Genomic DNA, 21,265 nt, shown 5'->3' on the forward strand with positions numbered 1-21,265 from the left:
GGTTTTTGTCCTTAAATCTACCAGTGAAGTAAATTGTATGTATGGATTATCAAGTGTTAAATCATCCCTGCCTTTCTGAGATGAAACCAATGTTTTTTTTGTTTTAATAAACAGATGGATTTGGCTTACTGACATTTTGTTTAGGATTTTTGCATCTATGTGCATGAGTGAGTTTGGTCTGCAGTTTTTATTTTATTGTATTAACCTTGCCTGGTTTGGGGATGGCAGTACTGGCCTCACAGAACAAGTATCCACTCTCCTGCTAGTTCCCTGGAAGAGTTTGCAGATTTGAATAATCTGTTCTTTGAGTGTTTGGTGGAACTAACCTGTAAAACCATCCAGGCTTGGGACTTTCTTTGTGGGAATATCTTAAATGGCCCATTCAATTAATTAATGGTTATGGCACTCTCCAAATATCTATTTCTTCTTTAATAAATTTTGTGAGTTATAATTTTTAAAGGAATTTTCCCTTTTCTGCTTTCAAATATTTTGCCATAAAGTTATGCCCATTTTTTTCATTCCTAATGTTACTTGTGACAACTCCCTTTCTTCTTGGTCAGTTTCACCAGAGGTTTAACAATGCTAATAGTTTTTTCGAAGACACCAACTCTTGGTTTTATTAATCCTTTTTATTGTAGGTTTTAAAATTTTCTTAATTCTGCCCTATACAATCTTTGGGTTTCTTCTATTGTTCTTTTTTATGTTTATCTTGTTATGTTGGATACCTAGTTCATTAATATTTAGCTTTTCTTATTTTCCAATATAAGCATTTAAGACTGTAACGTTCCCTCTAAGTGCTTTTAAAGTATAATACTAAGAACTAAACAATAATCAAAAACCACACTTCAAAGCTTCTATAATGGGGTGAAAGTACTCCATCACAGTTGGATTGTTGTTTAGTTCTCAGTATACTTTAAACCTCCATTACAATTTCTTACTTTACCTATGCATTAAGAAATATGTGTTTTAAATATCCAAATATATAGTGATTTTTATTTGTTTTTGTTATTGACTAACTTAAGTGCACCAAGGTCAGAAAACATGGTCTGTACGATGTACAGATGGTTTGAAACGTATTGACACTTGCTTTATGACCTAGTACATGGTCAGTTATTAAAAGAATAATATTCTGTACATGCTTGGAAAATTGTTAATTACTTCATGGTTGGGAAGAAAGTTCTATATGCCTATAAATTAAGATTATCGACTGTGTTTAAATTTCTTTTTGTTTTTTTTTTGACAGTTTATCCTACCAAAAATCAAGATCGGCGCTTTAAAATCTACCACTAAGTGGAAGGATTTATAAATGTATCCCCATATTTGAAAGCGAGGGGTTAATCTGATCAGGTCTGCCTGCACTGCTTGCTTTTGGTCACTTCTTTTTTATTATTTTATTTTATTTTTCCTTTTTCCTTGAAGCTGAAGGCCGTGGTAGCTGAAGGCCTTGCCACTGCATGCTGAAACTTAACCTTCACTGGTTACTGTATAGATAACACTCACAGGCCACCCTGGTAATGGTTACTTCAGTTGTTTTTCAGGAATTTGGGCTAGCTCCTGTCCAGTTCAAACAGGATGAGACCACCCACCCTTCAACTGGGCGTGCGCAAGTGCCCCGAAGGGTAGCCTTTTGACATCAGAGAGCTAAAAACTCCACCCTTGGGTCACACTAACGCCACCATTTCCTGTATATATGTCCTATGGAATGCCACAAACCCTGACTACGCTTGCTCAGAATTGGCCATTTCATTTTTCCCCACTGCCAATCCCTTTTCCCTATGCCTCAGACCACCACACTTCCCTTAACAGTAAATATCCCTAAGCCTTATCTTTGGGGAGGTGGATTTGAGAGCTGTTCTCCTGCCTCCTTGCCTGGTGGCCTTCTGAATAATCTTTTCTCCTTTGCAAAATCTGTGTCACAGTGATTGATTTACTGAGATTTACTGAGCGTAGGCAGAACAGACCTGAAGCTGGCCGATAACATGTCTCTTAGAATATTCTAACAGATAGTTTAAAACTGTTATTGTCCTGTGAGTTGGGTCTTTTAGAATTATGTAGTGATCCTCCCTGTCTTAAATTCTATGTTACTCTCTACCTTTCTGTGTCCTTATGTGTTGTGTGTGCATCTTATAAACAGCAAAGAGCTGGATTTTTGAAAAATTCTGTATTGTCAGGCTTTCTGTATTAATTGTCAAGTTTACCCCATTTAAGTTACTTATTGTGACTATTGATATAGTTGGTCTGCTTTCTGCCATCTGTTTTTTCCCTACAGGAATGTGCTTGTTTCTTTTTCTTTCCTTGCCCTTTCTTTTTTTTGGATTAGTTATTTTTATTTTTATTTTTATTTTTTGGGGGAGCGGTCTCACTATGTTACATAGGCTGGTCTCGAACTCCTGGGCTCAGGTGATCTGCCCGCCTTGGCCTCCCAAAGTGCTGGGATTATAGGCATGAGCCACTGCCCCTAGCCTAGTTATTTTTCTTTTCTTATTCCTTTTCTCCCTCTACTGGTTTAGAAATTATAGAAACTATTTTAATCTTTTAGTGGTTATCTTTGTAATTTTTCCATGTGTATTCAATGTAAAAAAAAAACTAAAAAAATCAGAGTTAATACCTATAATAGTTATTAGGGAGAATACCCTCCTTGAAAATACAAAAATACAAATCATCCCCTTCCTGATACATATGTAATTATTGGAGAATATTTCAGTTCTTTTTAAAATTCTATAAAATAGATACTAATATTTGTACTTCATGAAAACTATGTTTGTTTGGATTCACCCATGTGGGTAGTAGCCAGCCTGCAAGACAGCTCCCAGTATCTCCTGATATTCAGATCCTTGTACAGTCCCCTCCCATACTGCGCCAGGGTTGGTCTCTATGATCAGTAAAATATGGCAGAAGTAATGGTATGTCACTTTCAATACAAGGTTATAAAAAGCAACACAGCCTCTTGCTCGCTGGCTCTCTCTCTCTCTCTCTCTCTTCCCCCCTCTCGGATTGCTTGTTCTGAGTCAAGCTAGCTGTCATGTCTTAAGGATATTCAGGCACCCCTGTGGAGAGGCCCATGTGGTGGCCTCACTCCAAAAGCCTGCTAAGAAATACAGCCTGCCATGAACCACATAAGTGAGCTTGGAAACAGATCTTCCGGCTTCATGAAAGACCTTGAGCCAGAACCACCCACTGAAGATTCTCCCTGATTCCATACCCTCAGAAACTGTGTGAAATATCAAACGTTTGCTGTTTTAGGCTGCTGAGTTTGGAAGTAATTTGCTATGCAGCAATAGATAATGAATTTACAACATATGTACTGATTTGTTCACCATTGTTTTTGAACGTTAGTCATCCTTCAAGCCATTTTCTTTATTCCTAAAGAACATCTTTCAAAATTTTCTTTAATCCTAAAGAACATCTTTCAAAATTTTCTTTAATGAAGATCTGTTAGTTAGAAACTCTGTTTCTGTTTATTTGGAAATGTTTTCATTTCACCTTTGTGGCAAGAGACCCTACGGCAATCCCCAGTCATTCCAGCCTTCTAGTGTTCAAGGCTTTGAGTAATCTCTTTCCTTTGAATACTGGCAGGAGCTGCAACATACTTCTAACCAACAGAATGTGGCAAAAGTGGCAAAAGGACAGCTCTCAGATGATGATGTTGTATCATATAAGACTCAATCTTGCAGGCTGGAGCTTGAGAATTTTCTCCCTTGCTGGCTTGAAAAAGCAAGCTGCTATGTCATGAGACAGGCTACGGAGAGGAGCACAGGAAAAGGAATTGTGGGAAGCCTCTAGCAGCTGACAGCTGCCCCTGGCCAGAAGCCAGCAAGAAGATGGGAACCTCAGTTCTTCTGCCACAAGGAGATGAACACTGCCAGCAACCTGAGGGAGTCTGGAGGCAGATCTTTCCCCAGTCAATTCTCTTATCAGACCACAACCTTAGCCAGCACCTAGACTGTAGCTCGGTATGACGCTGAAGCAGAAAATTCAGCTAAGCTGTGCTGCCAGACCTCTGAGCTAAAGAAATCATGACATAATAAATGTGTGTTGCTTTAAGCTGCTGGGTCTGTGATCATTTGTTATGCAGCAATAGAAAACTAATACAATCCTATCCTTGAAAGGTAGTTTGGCTATGTACACAATTCTAGGCTGATAATTATTTTTGCTCTGCACTTTTAAGATGTTATTCCACTGCTATCTGGCTTCCATGATTGCTGTTGAGAAGTCTGCTGCTTATATCATCATTCCTTTATAGATGCCCTATCTTTGTTCTCTGCCTCCTTTTAGTTTCTTCTTCTTGTGTTTGCTGTTGTGGGTTTCATCACAAGTCTGAAACACAACATAGAACTGATTGTTGTGGGTTTCATCAGACTTGAAAGTCCTTTACCTATAGGTTCATCCTTTTCATCATTATGAAAAACTCTAAGCCATTATCTCTTCAAATATGGCCTCTCCTCCATTCTCCCCATTTTCTCTTTCTCAGACTGTGACTAGAAGCAGGTTAGACATCCTCATTCTATTCTCCATATCACTTAACTGCTCTTTCGTATTTTCCACTTCCTTGTTTCTCTGTGCTACATCCCAGGTAATTATTTCATATTTGTTTTCCATTTTCTGACTTCCTTTTTAACTATATTTATTTGCTGCTTAACCTAGTCATTTACTTTTGTGTTTCAATGGTCATATTATTAATTTCTAAAGGTTCTATCTGGTTCTTTTTGAAATTGAAATTTTTGAAAGGCAATTTCAAATGAGTCTTTGTTGTTCACTCATTTTGTGTTCTCATCTCTTATTCTTTCAACATTTCTTACAGTTATTTTATATTCTGTATCTGATAATTCCAAACTCTTAAATCCTTGGGGGTCAAAATCTACTTTTTGTTTCTGTGCCTCTCAATCACAGTGACTTGTTTTTTCCTGTGTTTGGTAATATATTCGATTGTGAGCTCATATTTGCTAGATTTTAATCTGTGGGAAATTGGCAGTCCTAAAATGGGACACGTTCTTTCAGAGAGCATTTGCTTTGCTTTTTCATGGAGGCTGGGGGCAGCAGATACCAATCTGAGATCACTTTAGCCCCTCTCAAGGGTTCTTGGCTTCATGCAGCTAGTCTCAGGTTTGGCTTCCCAACCTTGCTGGGCTCAATGCTGATTAGCCTACAGAATGCAGTAATGTCAACGAGGGTTCATTCTAAGAGTAACTATGGCTTAAGTTCTGGCTAAGCTTCACATACTCCAGTGCTAGTTTTTGTTTTGTTTTGTTTGAGATAAAGTCTCACTGTGTCACTCAGGCTGGAGTACAGTGACACAATCTCGGCTAATTGCAACCTCCACCTCCTGAGTGATCCTCCTGCCTCAGCCTCCCTAGAAGCTGGAACTACAAGCATGCACCACCATGCCCAGCTAATTTTTGTATTTTTAGTAGAGACAGGGTTTCACCATGTTGGCCAGGCTGGGTCTCGAACTCCTGACCTCAAGTAATCCTTCTGGCTCGGCCTCCTGAAGTGTTGGGATTTCAGGCATGAGCCACCATGCCTGGCCCAGTTATCTCATGGGGTTTTTGTTTTGTTTTGTCTTTTTGGTAGTGTTTGGTGTGGGGAGAGTAATGGTGACTTAATTTTGGATGATTTTCATTCCTTCTTTAAAACAAGCTGTGTAATAATAAACCTGGGATTAATTATTTTATAGTGGAAAGTCCCCTTATGATTCAGGCAGTCATACAGTCCTAAAATATCTTCAATCAAAGTATGAAATAAGGTAAGTTTTGAGAATCTGCTATCTGTAAAACACCTCCCTCCCTCCCTCTCTCCTTCTCTCTTTCTTTCTCCAGTTTACTGCTGCTTCCTAGCCCAAGTCCCATCTCCAAATTACACCTGCTCCTTGCTTAGCCAGTGAGGAGGGAGACTGGAGTCAAGATGTGGAAGGAAGATGAAACAACACATTAAGGCCTTCAAATCTTACGGGCCATGGTGTGAATATTGGATGTGAGGTGAGAGAGGGAAGGACAAATGGACCAGGCTTCCCACAGTGGCCTCTTGACCAACTCTAGCCGGAAGAGGGATTGCAGTGTTTGCAATAGGGCTCCTCCTGCCCCTGGGAATAGGGAAAGCACATGTCAACGGCTCTGGGCCACCAGGCACAATGGGCAGCAGTTCAGGTTGCTGCTGTGCCTTCCTTTCAAACCCCAACAATCACCTCCATTGATGCTCAGGTTCAAATCCATTACACAAGCAAACACTGAACTCCTGGAAAGGGCCATACTATTCCGGGTTCTGCAAAGGATAAGTAGGTGAACAAGATACAGCCTCAGCTACCAAGGAGAGGTAGGATTTGGCGGCAAAGGGCTCTGATCCATCAGCAAATATGAATAGAACTTCCCAAGAGGTACAGACGCCATGCAACAATAGTCCAGAAAGACAGTGAGAAGGGGAGCAGAGAGCTCAACAGGGAGCTAGGGAAGTTTCCATGGAGGAGCTGACATTCCAGCTGAACCTTAAGAGCAGGGTAGGATTTTGATAGACAGGAGGAGGGAGACAGTAGAGGAAAGGCATTCTGGTAGAGAAGACAGCATGAGCAAAAGCAGTGAGAGGGGAAACAGAAAGTAGGAATAACAAATGGGATTCAAGTTCAAGTTCAAGATCAGTTCAAGTTGAGCCTTAAGGCATTTCATTCAGTAGTAGCTGTCCAAAGTGGCTTCCCCAAATGAGGTCCGACAGGAGATGGCCTTCATCCACCAGTAATGTCTGCTTAGCCTAGGAGGGAGCTGTGACAGGAACCTACAAAATAGCTGCCATTTCTAGTGTAAGATACCTCCCAAAACAGTGAACAACCCAGTTGGAGTAAAGCATGACGGGGTGGGTGGTGAGAACTCAGATAAGATGGTTGGAATCAGATTGCAGAGGCTCTTGAGTGCCAAGCTAAAGAGTTAAGACCTGCCTTTGTATTCTAAAGAAAACATTTCTGATCAAGTTACAGTGTGAAAAGAAATACTGTCACAAATTTGAAAAGTGACCAATTCTCTACTCCTGCAAGCTGCTGTCCCAGCCTGGGCTACATCAACCACACCTCAGCATCGGCCCCCTTGGTGTGGCAGGAAGGGGGAGGAGGGGGGCCTAAACCCATTTTTAAAAATCTCATCGGTGGTACTGTTGGCGCTGCCCCTGAGTCGAGTGGCCAAGTACATACACAGAACCTTTGAAGGGCCACAGAATGCCTTTGTCTCACTGCTGCACCCAGCTTGGCTTCCCTTCCATCTCATATACCACCCCTCTGCACCTCCCACCCTCCCAGTGACCACACATTCCTTTCTCCCTCCTTCTAGGGAGGAAGCTGGGCTGCTGGAGGCTGGCTGGGGTGGGGAGGGTAAGAGGCTGGGTGGTGATAAATCTCAGTTCAGGGCGAGAGAGTCTAAGGAGTGGATGGAAGAGAGGAAGGAGGAGTCACTGGGGGAAGGAGATCCAAGGCTGAAGTGAGTGGAGAGGGCACAGGAACAGGGCATGCACCGCCACATGTGCACTGGGCCCTGGACCTTTGCCTGGGGGCCTGAGGACCTGGCTTGCCAGCACAGGGGGCCTGAGAAATCATCACTGCTGGAGTGGGGGACTCCCTGGCTGCTTCACTCTCTTGCTCCCCAACTCTTCCCCTCCAGACCATTTGGACCACTCTCCCCATCTGGAGAATGGAACCAATCACACATTGCTGCCTCCTCTAGAGTGTATTATGAGAACGAATTCTGTTTCCATTCATTTTTCCTCTCCTTTCCGTGCTCTCGTTTATCTCCACATTGGCAAGCAGCTGAGGTTTTGGGTGGAAGCAGCACTTCCATGTTAATTTTCCTCTCTGATCCTCCTGCTTGGTTGCTGGCTGCATGTGCGGGAGAAAGCAATCAGAAGAGTTTCTCCGGCAATTATCTTCCCATACTGAGTCACATAATTTCACTTAATTGCTGGGTAAAAACTGCTCAGAAAGAGAAGCCACTAGTTGATGATATAGCAACATGCTCTATTATTTTTGATTCCACGCAGCAGTGAGGTAGATCAGAATACCCAGTTCCATTGTGAAAATAACTCAGAAACAACCTCTCTTGAAAATGCAGAGGCTCCAAATTACAGTGAAACTTCATTATCTCACCCTCATCCCTCCCTCCCCCTGCTCCTGAAGCTTCACTCGCCTCCCCTGGCATCCCACCTGCTTGCCTTCCTGCAGGCTCAGCCCACGGATGACAAGCCCCGAGGGGTCACCAGGCCTGGGTCTTAGCAGGATGCCCTCTAAGAAAGATGAGGTCTCACTTTAAACAGAACGCCCCGGAATGGGGCCTTTTATGGGGTCGCAGAATGCCTGGGTCCCACGGTTTAGTCTAAATGGTTACCCTGGACTATCATTATATGCAAAGGGATATGATTTAGTCTATGACGTATCTAGATCTTTGCAACCAAGAAGTCTATTAAAAAAAGATTCGACTGTGTATATATTGAGTATAACCAAGATGTGAGGTCTGCCAGATGGAGTTAGCATCACAGAATTCATCACAGTCGGTTACAGTGATTGGGCTCCTGCTTTTTATTTGTGAAAATTGGGGCCCAAAGAGAGATGAGGTACCTGATTCATCCAGTTATTTAGGGGCAGGGCAGGGCTCAGAATATACACTTCCCACTCTTGACTGCTGTTCTGATGTGCTGGGATTGGGAGGTGGGCAGGACAGGGCTGGCAGAGCAGCGGCCAGGAACAGAGGGAAGGAAGGCTGAGCAATGCCAAAGGGAAATGGGGCAGCCCGGCTGGGGCCAGAGAAGGTGAGGCCCTGCAGGAATGGGGTGGCCAGGGACATGAGAGGGCAGGAGGGAAACCAGACAGCCTCCTTGGATTGGAGATGGGAGGTGACAGTGCTGGCTTCAGGGAAGGCGAGGGATGGAATCATGTCTAGAATGGGTCTTCTGGAGGCATGGGGCCCAAATGCTCACTATCTCACACAGGGGAGTAAACAAGCGATGAGAACAGGTCTTTCCCATGATCCCTTGGTGATGTGGTGAGTTTCGTGCAGGTGGCTATTGCTGCAGCATGGATCTGCGTTGTGTAAGGTTAGACTAAGAATGAAAACAGGGAGGTCACAGACAAACTGGTCAGATGTACTGGGAAAGAAGCGGATTTTTTTTTTTTTTTTTTTTTTTTTTGAGACGGAGTCTCGCTCTGTAGCCCAGGCTGGAGTGCAGTGGTGCGATCTTGGCTCACTGCAACCTCTGCTTCCCGGGTTCAAGCGATTCTCCTGTCTCAGCCTCCCGAGTAGCTGGGATTACAGGCACGCGCCACCATGCCCAGCTAATTTTTGTATTTTTAGTAGAGACAGGGTTTCACCATGTTGGCCAAGATGGTCTCGATCTCTTGACCTCATGAGCCGCCCACCTCAGCCTCCCAAAGTGCTGGAATTACAGGCGTGAGCCACCACACCCAGCCCAGGTGGAATATTTATATTCTTAAGACCTTAGCAAGTCTTACTGTCCGGGAGGAAAATAGGGGGAGAATGGTCTGATCTATTTGTGCTAAGCAAGACCTCTTGGAGACAACGGACTGGCCCCGAAGGCTTTTTAAGGCCTCCTTAGCCCTCTGTTTCCATGAAAGGGCCATGCCTGCAGACTATCAGCTTTACCATTAGTTCTCTATTCTCCATGCTCATGAATGGGACTTGGGGGAGTGGTCAGTACAAACCAGCAAAGAATGCCCAAACCCTGGCCTTGGCTTTGGAATGTGTTTTATTTTTATGGGAATGTAAGCCTCATAATGCTTTCAGACAAAAGATAAAGAATCCCAGAGAGGCCTCAGTACTAGAGAGGCTGGATGTTCTTCTCCTTGACCTTCCTTGGCACCCCACCCCAGCCCCACTCCAGCATCCCCCTGCTTCCCATCCATGCTGGGGCATCCTGGTGCCCTTGGCATCCAACCAAAGTACCTCCCCACTCACACACAGCTGCGTTTTTCCTCTCCAAACTGTCCCTCCTTTTTCTGCTTCCTGTCTCAGATGCTTTGGCTGAAGTTCTCTTGCAGGATTAAAAGGAAAATGAAGGACAAAAGGACAGTCATCATCCACTCGGGGGATGTACGGCGAGCAGAGCTCCAGGGGGGCTTTCCCAGGGTCCCTCCTGGCTGAGCCCGGCACCCCTCACTCCTTCTCCATGTCAGGGCTGCTTTCTCCTCTCACCTTGGGTCTCATGTGACCACCAGCTTGGAAACAGGGGTAAGGACCACACTCAGCCTCACACCCCCAACTCTGTGCCCTAAACACTCTCCTGTCAAAGTTCCCAAGCCACAGGGACCCAGAGTCATGGCCCAGGTTCATCCTCTGTTTTTGTAAAACGAAGGGTTGATTCTGCTTCATTTTCTTTTTCTTTCTTTCTTTCTTTTTTTTTTTTTAAAGACAGTCTCACTCGGTCACCAGGCTGGAGTGTGCAGTGGCACGATCTTGGCTCACTGTAACCTCCTCCTCCCAGGCTCAAGCGATTCTCCTGCCTCAGCCTCCCGAGTAGCTGGGAATACAGGTGCGAGCCACCACGCCCAGCTAAGTTTTGTATTTTTAGTAGAGACGGGGTTTCACCATATTGGCCAGGGTGGTCTCCAACTCCTGACCTCCCGTGATCTGCCCAACTCAGCCTCCCAAAGTGCTGGGATTACAGATGTGAGCCACCACACCCTGCCGATTCTGCATCATTTTCAACCCCTTCTGGGAGGCTGCTCAAAAGTCCCTTTGCTTATGTGGCTATGAGATACAGCTCCTGCCTCCTAGACACTGTGCAAGACCCCCGCCCCAAGCCAGTGTGTCCCGACCCCAGGTCCAGCCACGCCCAGTTTGGCAGGACACTGTGGAGCCACTGGCGGGCGAATGTGAATCCCCTGAGGAGGGAGGTCCGGGGTTGGAGCTCCTTGTGCCTTTACAAAGCACACCCCTGACTCACACTGCACACTTCCCAGGCAGCGGCCTTGAACCAGAAGGCTGGACACAGAGTCAGCCTGCATCATAGGAGCCCTTCTATGGATGCCACAGAAGAAACTAGAGGAATTAAAAATTCTGAGATGAAAACCCACACTTGAGGCCCAGTCTGGGGGTCTGTATTAGATACAAGAGGTAATAATTATAATCACGACAAACGATACAGGCCAGGCACTATTCTTAGTGCTTTAAATATTTATTCTCACTTAATCCTTAAACATAACCTGATGGTAACACTGATAATGTGCACGTGTGGCCCTTTCATGAAATCCAAGACCTAAGGAGGCCTTAAAAAGCCTTCGGAGCCAGTCCCTTGTCTCCAAAAGCTCTTGCTTAGCACAAATAAATCAGACTGTCCTCCCCCTATTTTCCTTCCAAACAGTAAGACTTGCTAAGGTCTTAGGAATATAAAGATCCCACCTCTCTCCCAGTACATTTGACCAGTCTGTCTGTGATAATTTTTAGTCCGGAGCTTCCCTGTTTGCATCCTTAGTCTGGTCGTACACTACTCAGATCCACGCTATAGCAATAGCCACCTGCACCAAGCTCACCCTCACTGCACAGCTGGGGTCATGGGAGAGGCCTGTTTTCATCACCTGCTTGCTCCCCTGTGTCAGAGAGTGAGGAGTTGGGCTCCATGTCTGCCGAAGGCCTTCTGTTATCGTCAAAAGCATTTTACAGGGAAAGAAACTGAGGCAGGGAAAGAGAGGTGCCCTGGGGAATAAGTGCAGGATTCTGGACTTCAGCCCTGCTCTGTCTGCCTGGCTGTTGGTGGAGGGCAGGGAGTCTTCCTGCTATGAGTAGGTTTCCCTCCATCCCAGAGCCAGCCCCAAACTCCAGCCCTCAGGCCCCACCTCACAGGGAGGGATCACATCCACTTGGGGGCAAAGAGCCATGAGGGGGCCACCTGCACTGTGGCTCTTTGAAGGGCCCACCTTCTCTAGATAGCTGCCACCCTGTTTTCTCATTCCCATCCCAGTCTGGGAGGCTGAGGCCGCAAGACACAGCTACCTGAGAGAGCTCTGCGCAGAGAGCCACAATGCAGGGGCTCCCACCTCTGGATGAACATTTACTAAGCTTCCAGCAGCTCTAGCTTCATGCATATTTGCACGCTAGAGAGACAGCAGAATGTACAATCCTGCCGGCTCACCCCTGAGAAAGCACTCATACTCACTTGTTGGACACAGAGCTGTTTACTCGGGTGGGGGATTTTTAAAAACAGGCTACAGAACCCTGCAGCTGATTAGGCCGTGGGTGAGAGCATGGGGTGCGGGCAGCGCAGAATCAGTGCAGAATCTGCCAGTCCGTTCCCTTGTCCACTTTCCAAGGCTATGATCAAGGTAAAGTGAGATAATACGTGTGAAGGTTCTTTGTAAACTGTAAAACACCCTGATAACAACATGTAACATTCGTAAGGTGCTCATGCCATGCCAAATGTTGTTCAAATGGTTATATAACTCATTCTACCCTTATAATAGTCCTAAGAAGCAGCTATTATTACGATCATTCCCTTTACACAGATGGGCAGACTGAGGCCAGAAAGATTAAGTAAGCTGCCCAAAATTCCAGAACTAGAAAGTAGCAGAGCCTAGATTCAACCTCAAGCAACCTGGCTCCAGGGTCCTTGCTCTGAGCACTCAGCTCTCCCTCCTCTCTGCCACTCAGTGGCTCTGTGGCCTCAGGAGCGTTACTTGGCTTCTCAGAGTCTTGGCTTCTGCAACTGCAAGATGGGCATACCAGCATGCATCTCGGGACCAGTGAGGGTCAGATGAGGTGGTCTTTGTGCCCACATCAGTCTCCTCTTCTGTGAATGGCATCCCCTTTTGGAAGGGAGCTGCTCTGCCCCCACTCCAACCCGGCTGGTCTACGGGAGACTGCCAATCTCAGCTCCTCCCCTGTAGCTAAAAGACATGGTAGGAAAGACCTCAGTGTCCTGCCGGATGGAAGGAGGAGGAGTCTGTTGGGGGAGAAGTCAGCCAACAGCTGACAGGTTGACAGGTACAGAGCTGGCAGGGGAGAGAGGCAGGGAGGAGGGGCCCAGAGAGCTTCCTAGCTGTGCCTCAGGCTCCTGTGTTCCCAAACCAGAGGGCCACACCCTTCCTGAGTCTGGCTCTGTAAACTGATACCCCTGCTTCGACTCAACTAGATGGAGTTCTGTTGCTGTCATTTGCAATGAAAAGAGACGGCCTGTGGACGGAGCTGAGTACAGCCTGGCGAATAGTAACCGCTGGTGAAGCATCACCTGTTAGTATCATTACTGTATCACTCCCCAACTCTGTCCTTGGCTTCCTCCTTCATTTCTACCTTTTCCAGGAAAATGAAAAGATAAACAGAGATGGGGGCTAGGGAGAGGGCCCCAGTTACTTCCTCCCCCTGCCCTTCTTTTTAACATTGTCCTCTAACCACTGGAAAGCTCCAGGGTCCTTGTGTGGTCACAGGGTGTGGAGGGGCCTCGTGTGGTCACAGGGTGTGGCGGGGCCTCGGGCCCACAGCTGACACCAGCTCCCAGCCACTGCCTTTTCCTGCCTCAAGACAAACAGCCTATGTCATCCAGAGCTGCAGACACGTGGCCCACGGAGGACACATCTGGCTGGGACAGCTAAAGCAAGGGACATATCTTCCCAGGCCCAAACTGAGGGCGCCCCCACGAGAGACACAGAAGCAAGACAGGCAGAGGACATGAGGCAGCAGGAGAGGACAGAAAACCCGGAGGAGGAGAAACTGAAAAGGCGATGCCCCAGAGGAAGTGGCAGAAGCAGGCAAAGGAAAGAGAAAGAAAGAGGCTTCAAGAAGGGAGAGGCTGGCCCAGGGGCCAAGTCCCCACAGAAACTGAGCTGGAAAATGGGAAGAAGGGACACAGGTGGTGAAGCCAGGAGAGGTGGAGGCTGCTGAGAGAAGAGAATTGGCTTTGGAGGAAGCATCAAGCAAGCCCTCACGTCATCCTCCTCCTTCTGAGGCCTCGGCTGCCCTGGGTGCCTCCACCATGCCCTGCGTGCCACACTCACACAGATGCGCCAAAAAGCAGAGACAGGAAAATGCACCAGGGCAGGGTCTGAGAAGGAAAAGTCAACAGACAGCTGCTGTTCCTGGGAGAAAACATCTCACGCCCTTCCCTGGCTACAGGGCCGCTGCCCAGAAGACACAGTGTCTCTGCTGGAAAGAGACCAGAAGCCTGCGGCTATCCCAGACTGAGGCGCAGCCCACAAGGTCCTCAGCCACCTCCTCTGGTCACCATGCCCAATCTTCTTCCTTCACCAAGGTCATTCAAGGAGAAGCCACTGCCTCCCACAAAGCGCCCCTTCAGGGTATCTCTCTAGAAGGGTTGGGCCCTGAGACACACAGGCAGGGCCAAATGGACTTCTGCAAAATCAAAGTGCTGTTCCTAAGATGGCCCTGTTCCTCCAGCCTCCTTGGGTTGAGGAGGTCACGGCAAGATGTATCAAGATACGAACTCTTGTCCCTCAGCCCTGGGCCATTCAGTGTATCTGTCACTGTCAAAAGAGAAAGGGGAGCTGCTGTGTCTTACATGTTGCATAGTCCTGTTCCCTGCCCACATTGGTCAAAGGGGATGATGATGATGATGATGATGATGATGATGTGATGATGTTAATAACGCCAATCATTTATAAGACACCTTATTCACCCAACAACATTACAACCATTAGCTCAAAGAAACATCACAACTCCATGGGATGTTGGTTATTGCTGCCATTTTACAGGTTAGAAAAGGAGAGGCTCAGGCTTATACTATTGCCCAAGGCCCAACAGCTAACAAAAGCATACCTGGAACTGTCACTAATTCTGCTGGTGCCATGCACCTTCCACTCTTTCTTGCTGCCTCCCTGGCACATGTGGAAATGGGCAGGAACTACGGGAAATAAAATTGGAGGCCCCAATTTATTCCTGGAATGCAAAAATGGTTCAACATATGAAAATCAATCAATATAATATACCACATTAGCAAAACAGAGGGTAAAAAACCACATGATCATCTCAATTGATGCAGAAAAAGCATTTGACATCAACATCCTCCCATGAGGAAAACATTCAACAAATTAGGAATAGAAGGAAACTACCTCAACATAACACAAGCCATAAGTTTAAAAAAAAAAAAAACCCACAACAAACATCACACTCAATGGTGAAAGACTTAAAGCTTTTCCTCTAACATCAGGAACAAGGCAAGGATATCCCCTTTCACCATGTCTATTTAACACAGTATTGGAAGTCCTAGCCAGAGCAACTATGCAAAATAAACAAATAAGTAAAAGGCATCCAAATTGGAAAGGAAGAAGTAAAATGATCTCTGTTCACAGATGGTATCATCTTATACATAGGAAACCCTAAAGATCACACATAAAAACTGTAAGAACTAATAAATTCTGCAATGTAGCAGGACACAAGGTCAACACACTAAAAACAATTGTATTTCTATACATTAACAATTAAAAATCTGAAGAAGAAACTAAAAAAACAACTCCATATCATAATATCAAAAAGAATAAAATATTTAGAAATTAACCAAGATGATGAGAAACTCATGCAATAGAAACATTTCTCAAAAAAATTAAAGAAGATGTAAATACACGGAAAAAATAGTCCATGTTTGTAGAGTGAAAGACCTAATATTTTTAAGAAATTAATACTATCCAAAATGATCTATAGATTTAATGCAATCCCTATCAAAATCCCAATGACATTTGTTTGTAGAAACAGAAAAACATATGCTAAAATTCATATGGAATCTCAAGGGACCCTGGATAGCCAAAAAAATCCTGAAAAAGAACAAAGCTGAAGGACTCAAGCTTCCTGATTTCAAAATTTACTAGTGTGTGACATAAGAACAGACATATATACACCAATAGAGTAGGATAAAGTCCAGAAGTAACCCCCACAGATGTGGCCAAAAGATTTTTGACTTGGGTGCCAAGACCATTCAATGGGGAAAAGACAGTCTTTTAAATAAGTAAGTGCCAGGAAAACCAGATGTACACATGCAAAAGAATAAAGGTAGACCCTTACTTAACGCCATACACAAAATTTAACCTAACTGGATCCATGACCTACACGTAAAACCTAAAACTTAAAACTCTTAGAAAAAAACACAGCAAAAGCTTTATGACATTGGATATGGCAATGGTTTCTTGAATATGACAATAAAGGCACAGGCAACAAAAGAAAAAAATAGACACAGTGGACTTTTTTTTTTGAGATGGAGTCTCACCCTGTCGCCCAGGCTGGAGTGCAACTGCTCAATCTCGGCTCACTGTAACCTCCACCTCCGAGGTTCAAGTAATTCTCCTGCCTCAGCTTCCTGAGTAGCTGGGATTACAGGCGCCCACCACCAAACCCAGCCAATTTTTGTATTTTTAGTAGAGACAGGGTTTCTCCATGTGGGTCAGGCTGGTCTCGAACTCCTGACCTCGTGATCCGCCGGCCTTGGCCTCCCAAAGTGCTGGGATTACAGACATGAGTCACTGCGCCTGGCCGAAAAATTAGACTTTATAAAAATGTAAAAATGTTGTGCATCAAAAGACACAATCAACAGATCAAATATACCACAGAGTGGAAGGAAATATTTTCAAATCACACATCTGATAAGGAATTAATAGAGACCTCCTAAAACTCAACAACAAAAAAAGCAAACAATCCAATTAAAAAATGAGCAAATAACTTGAACTAACATTTCTCCAAAGAAGATATACAAATGGCCAATAAGCACATGAAAAGATGCTCAACCTCAATAATAATTAGGAAAATGCAAATCAAAACTACAATGAGTACCACCTCATATCCATTAGGATAGCTGCTATAAAAAAAAGAAAGAAAGAAAATAACAAGTGTTGATGAGGATGTGGAGAAATTGGAACCATTGTGCACTGTTGCTAGGAATGTAAAATGCACAGCTGCCATGGAAAACAGTAGAGTGGTTCCTTAAAATATCAAAAATAGAATTCCCATATGATCCAGCAATTCCACCTCTGGATATATACCCAAAAGAATTGGAAATAGAACCTTGAAGAGATATTTGTAAACCCATGTTCATAGCAGCATTATTCACAACACCTAAAACACAGAAGCAACCCAGGTGTTCATCAGCGGATTAATGGATAAGCAAAATGTGGTATATACACATAAAGGAATATTATTCAACCCTAAAAAGGAAAGAAATTCCAACACATGGATGAATCTTGTGCCCAGCAGCTGTGAGATGGACAGAGACTGAGGAGGAACATAAGAATGCTTGTGGTGAGGTTGAACATCCTGGCCAGGCACGGTGGGTCATGCCTGTAATCCCAGCACTTTGGGAGATCGAAGCGGGTGGATCACCTGAGGTCAAGAGTTTGAGACCAGTCTGGCCAAAATGGTGAAACTCCATCTCTACTAAAATACAAAAAAATTAGCCAGGCGTGGTGGTGTGTGCCTGTAGTTTCAGCTACCCAGGAGGCTGAGGCAGGAGAATTGCTTGAACCCAGGAGGTGGAGGTTGCAGTGAGATTGTGCCATTGCACTCCAGCCTGGGTGACAGAACAAGACTCCATCTCAAAAAACAAAAAAGAGTGCCTGTGGTGAGGCTGAGCATCTTTTCATGTCCTTATTGGTTCCAGGAACAACATGGATGAACCTTGAGGACGTGATGCTAAGTGAAATAAGCCAGTCACAGAAGGACAAGTACCATATGATTCCACTTATATGAGGCCCGTAGAGTAGTCAAAATCAGAGACAAAAAGGAGAATGGTGGTTGCCAGGGGCTCTGGGAAGGGGGAAATGTGGAGTGAGTGTTTAATGGGTATGGAGTTTCAGTTTCACAAGACGATGGGAGTTCTGGAGATGGATGGTGGTGATGGTTCCACAACAATATGGATATATTTACCTCGCCGCTGAAATGTACACTTAAAAATCATAGTACATTTTATGTTATGTGTATTTTACCATACTAAAAAAAACTGGGGGGAAAATGGGTATAGGTGATGGGGAAAAAAATGTTGACCCTAAGCTGGGCTCACTTGAGGGTGTTCTTACCCAGGCCAGGGAAGAATAACCCAAAATACAGCTTTTCAAACTTTGGCAAGCATTATCCCCTTTTTCCTCCTTTCACATTTTCTTGCCCAACTGTGTTCTGCTGACTATGACTGAGGTTGGGGTAAGGCTGGGACCCTGGGGCCTGTTAAGAGGAGAGGTCGTGGCATGTCTGTTACCCATTGTCGGATCCCAGCTGTTCCCAGCGATGCCCCATCAGTCCCCGCTGAGCTTTGGCGTCAGCACAGGCACTCCTGTGTCCCTCTCAGCCTCTGTGCATCTCATAGCTGCTGAATGCCCTGCTGCACTTTGCCTAGCAGAATACCAGTGCATTTATGCTGAGTACTGGATGGAGTCCCAGACCAGTTGTAGGCTATTCTGTCCACTAGAGCTCAGCTCAGGGTGGATGCCAACAGAACTACTAGCCGGCAGCCTTTCACCGTGGGCTGCAAAGCTGCAGATCACCTTTTTTTCTGGTATGGCTCAGAATTAGATGAGGGTGTAGAATCGAAATAAAGGCCACCCCTACTCAAAAATGTATCTGCCTCCACAACAATTCTTCCCAAGGAGAGACGTTTAAATGTCACGACATCACTACAAGAGAAATACTCCCAGTCCTAACAGTCATTTATATCTTGCCCTGAGTTATTTAATCAGATTGCTTTCCACAGCAGAGAAATTTGCCTGCATTTAGGTGGAGAAACTGGGGGAGAAAGAGAGTACTTTTGGAACAAGGTGTAATTTTGGAAACAATGGCACCCTTATCCTTCCAGTAACCAAGTTAACAAATATTTATTGATGGCCTAATGTTTTTCCAGGCACTTCACTCATCACTGAGGGCACTGCAGTGAGCAAGACAGACACAGTCCCTGCCTCCCTGCCTGACGGAGCTTACGGCCTCACCAAGTTTCCAGGGGTTCCTCTCTCCTTCCCCATCTCCACACTGCATCTGTGGCAAAGTCCTAGCCATGCTCGCACTTGCAGTATCTCTCTAATCAGAACGTTCTTTCCATCACTCCTCTGGGTAACTTACCTAATAATGCAGTAGCTGGACGCATCTTTAACCTCCTCCTTCCCCTCTGTCTTGGACACTGATTACTGCAGGAGTAACCTTTCTAAAGTGTATTCCCAATACCTCCCTCCCAAACTCAAAGGCATTCAGTGGTGCCTCTATGTCCTATTTAGTTTTTTAAAATCCAAACTTATTTTTGGCGTATGAAAACCTCTAAGTGTACCTCTCTTCTACCCCTCCAGTGTCTTCTCATTATTTTCCGCTAAGATGGTCTATGTTCCATCTTCTGCCACGTGTGTCTCTAACTGCGTGCCATCGTATATTCTGTTCCTTCTACTTAAAATGCCCTTCCCTTCCTTGTTTATTCCAGTTCTCAACTCTGGTTGTACCTTAAGATCACATGAACAGCTTCAGAAAAAAAAAAAAAGACAGAAAGAAAAAAGATGCCTGGATATCAACTCAGCCACATTCAGCTCTAAACCTGGGTGGTATAGCCAAGGGCGGTGTAGCCAAGACATCGGTAATTTTGAGAATCTCCCCCACTCATTCTGATGTGCAGCCAAGGTTAATAAATGCTACCTTTGTCCAGCTGCCACTCCACGTAGACCCCTTTCTCCAGACTCCAAGAGCGCCTGTTGCCTGTTGTTGGCACTAATTTGGCACATAGCACATTCTGTTTCATGCTCGCTTCATTAAGATTCTCCTATCGGAAAAGTCTCTGTGCTACCCCATGATCTGTCCTCACCTGGGATGGTGAGGACGGCCGAAACTGCTGGCTGATGGATTGGTATGTTTGTCTCGAGGAGTGGAGAGAACACAGCTCCAGTCACCAGGCCTTGAAACTGTGCTGCGTGGGGTGCATGAAAGGGATGGAAAACCCAGTCCCGTCAACGTCAACAGCAATGAATCATGCTGATTGTATCATCTTGGTGTGATGTGATGAAAACAACACTTTTCCTCTGTGATCTTCCTCCCTAAAACCCATCACTCCAGTCTAATCATGAGGAGAGCATCGGACAAATCCCAACAGGACCGCATCCTACAATACACCTGACCGGTGACCCTCAGAACTGTCAAAGTCCTGGGAAGCCTGAGAAACGGTCACCACCCAGAGGCACCTAAAGAGGCACGACTCAATGGAGTGTGGTATCCTGGATGGGATCCTAGAACAGAAAAAGGACATAAGGTACAAACGAACGACATTTTAATAAAGTGTCAATGTTAGTAAATATTATTGTACCAATATTTGTTCATTAATTGTAACAAATGTACCACCCTAATGTAAGATCGTAACAATAGCAGAAACTGCATGCCAGGGGAGAAAATTGGAACTCATACAATCTGCCCAAGTTTTCTGTAAATCTAACTGTTCTAAAAAGATAGTCTATTCGTAGAAAAATAATAAAAATTCAAAAATTCAGTTAAAAGCAATCCTCAACCCCATCCCAGCACTCTGGCTCCTGCTCACCTTCCCGGCGGTTGGTGGATCTGTAACAGGAGCTGGGCTTCTCTGGTTCAGAGCCACAGAGCAAACAAACAACCATCAAGGGCTTTTAAAGCTGCCTTTCAAAACAAGTGCTTTGGGTTGACCAGAGGCCACAGATTCATCAGTGGAAAATGCACCCAGTTCCTTCAATTTGCATTTTAAATGCCCATCAAATAAACAATTAAGCATCAATTATTGTTAAATCGCCTAACTTGAAATGATTGCCTGCCCCGCCCAGCCAGCAATGTTCCAGAGAGGAGCTGATGAGGAGACTGGACAGAGACTGGCAAAGGAAAGGACAGAGCAGAGGGTGGTGAAATTCCAGCAGTCCACAGCTCAAGGAGGCTGCAGACACTGCTGAATTCCCCAAGCTGCCAGGGAGGCAGCTGGACAGTCTAGGAGCAGGACAGGGCACCTCCGCCCAGAGCATCACTGTGGCTGACACCTCCCAGGGTGGCCTTTCCCTCTCCAGTCAGGCGCCTTCAGTAGCCCAATGGCTGGAATGCTGCCCCTCCATTCCTTATTCATGGAAGAGGGGCACTCCCACTGCTAGGGTGCCGGAGGCTGAGTTGTCAGGTCCCCCAGACTCAACCGGCCCAGACCCAACTCAGCCCAGCTGCACAGGGTAGATAGAGCAGGAGAGGCAAAACTCTCTTGTCATATAGCAGGACTTATTTTTAACCTGGAGGCACCTTTATCTTTAACATGAAAACATGAAGTTCTTTCTAGGGAAGAGAAACTTGGATAGAGGAAAAAGAAGAAGAAGAAGAAGAAGAAGAGAGACAGA

General features: G+C 45.3%; 1 protein-coding gene across 3 annotated transcripts in view; it reads right to left on the reverse strand.

Moving 5' to 3' along the window:
* The window catches only part of FXYD6 (FXYD domain containing ion transport regulator 6), a 39,841-nt gene that overhangs the window by 11,374 nt on the left and 7,202 nt on the right, over positions 1-21,265 (reverse strand). Inside the window, exon 1 of one of the 3 annotated variants that reach the window (XM_032167544.3) lies at positions 19,738-19,757. The exons of the other annotated variants lie outside the window; for them this stretch is intronic. The gene's annotated coding sequence lies outside the window, so the exon portion shown is untranslated. Of the gene's footprint in view, positions 1-19,737; positions 19,758-21,265 lie in introns of those variants that run through there. 3 annotated transcript variants of the gene reach the window in all.

This window comes from Hylobates moloch, unplaced genomic scaffold (genome assembly GCF_009828535.3).
Source record: "Hylobates moloch isolate HMO894 unplaced genomic scaffold, HMol_V3 SCAFFOLD_11, whole genome shotgun sequence".
NCBI classification, from domain to species: Eukaryota; Metazoa; Chordata; class Mammalia; order Primates; family Hylobatidae; genus Hylobates; species Hylobates moloch.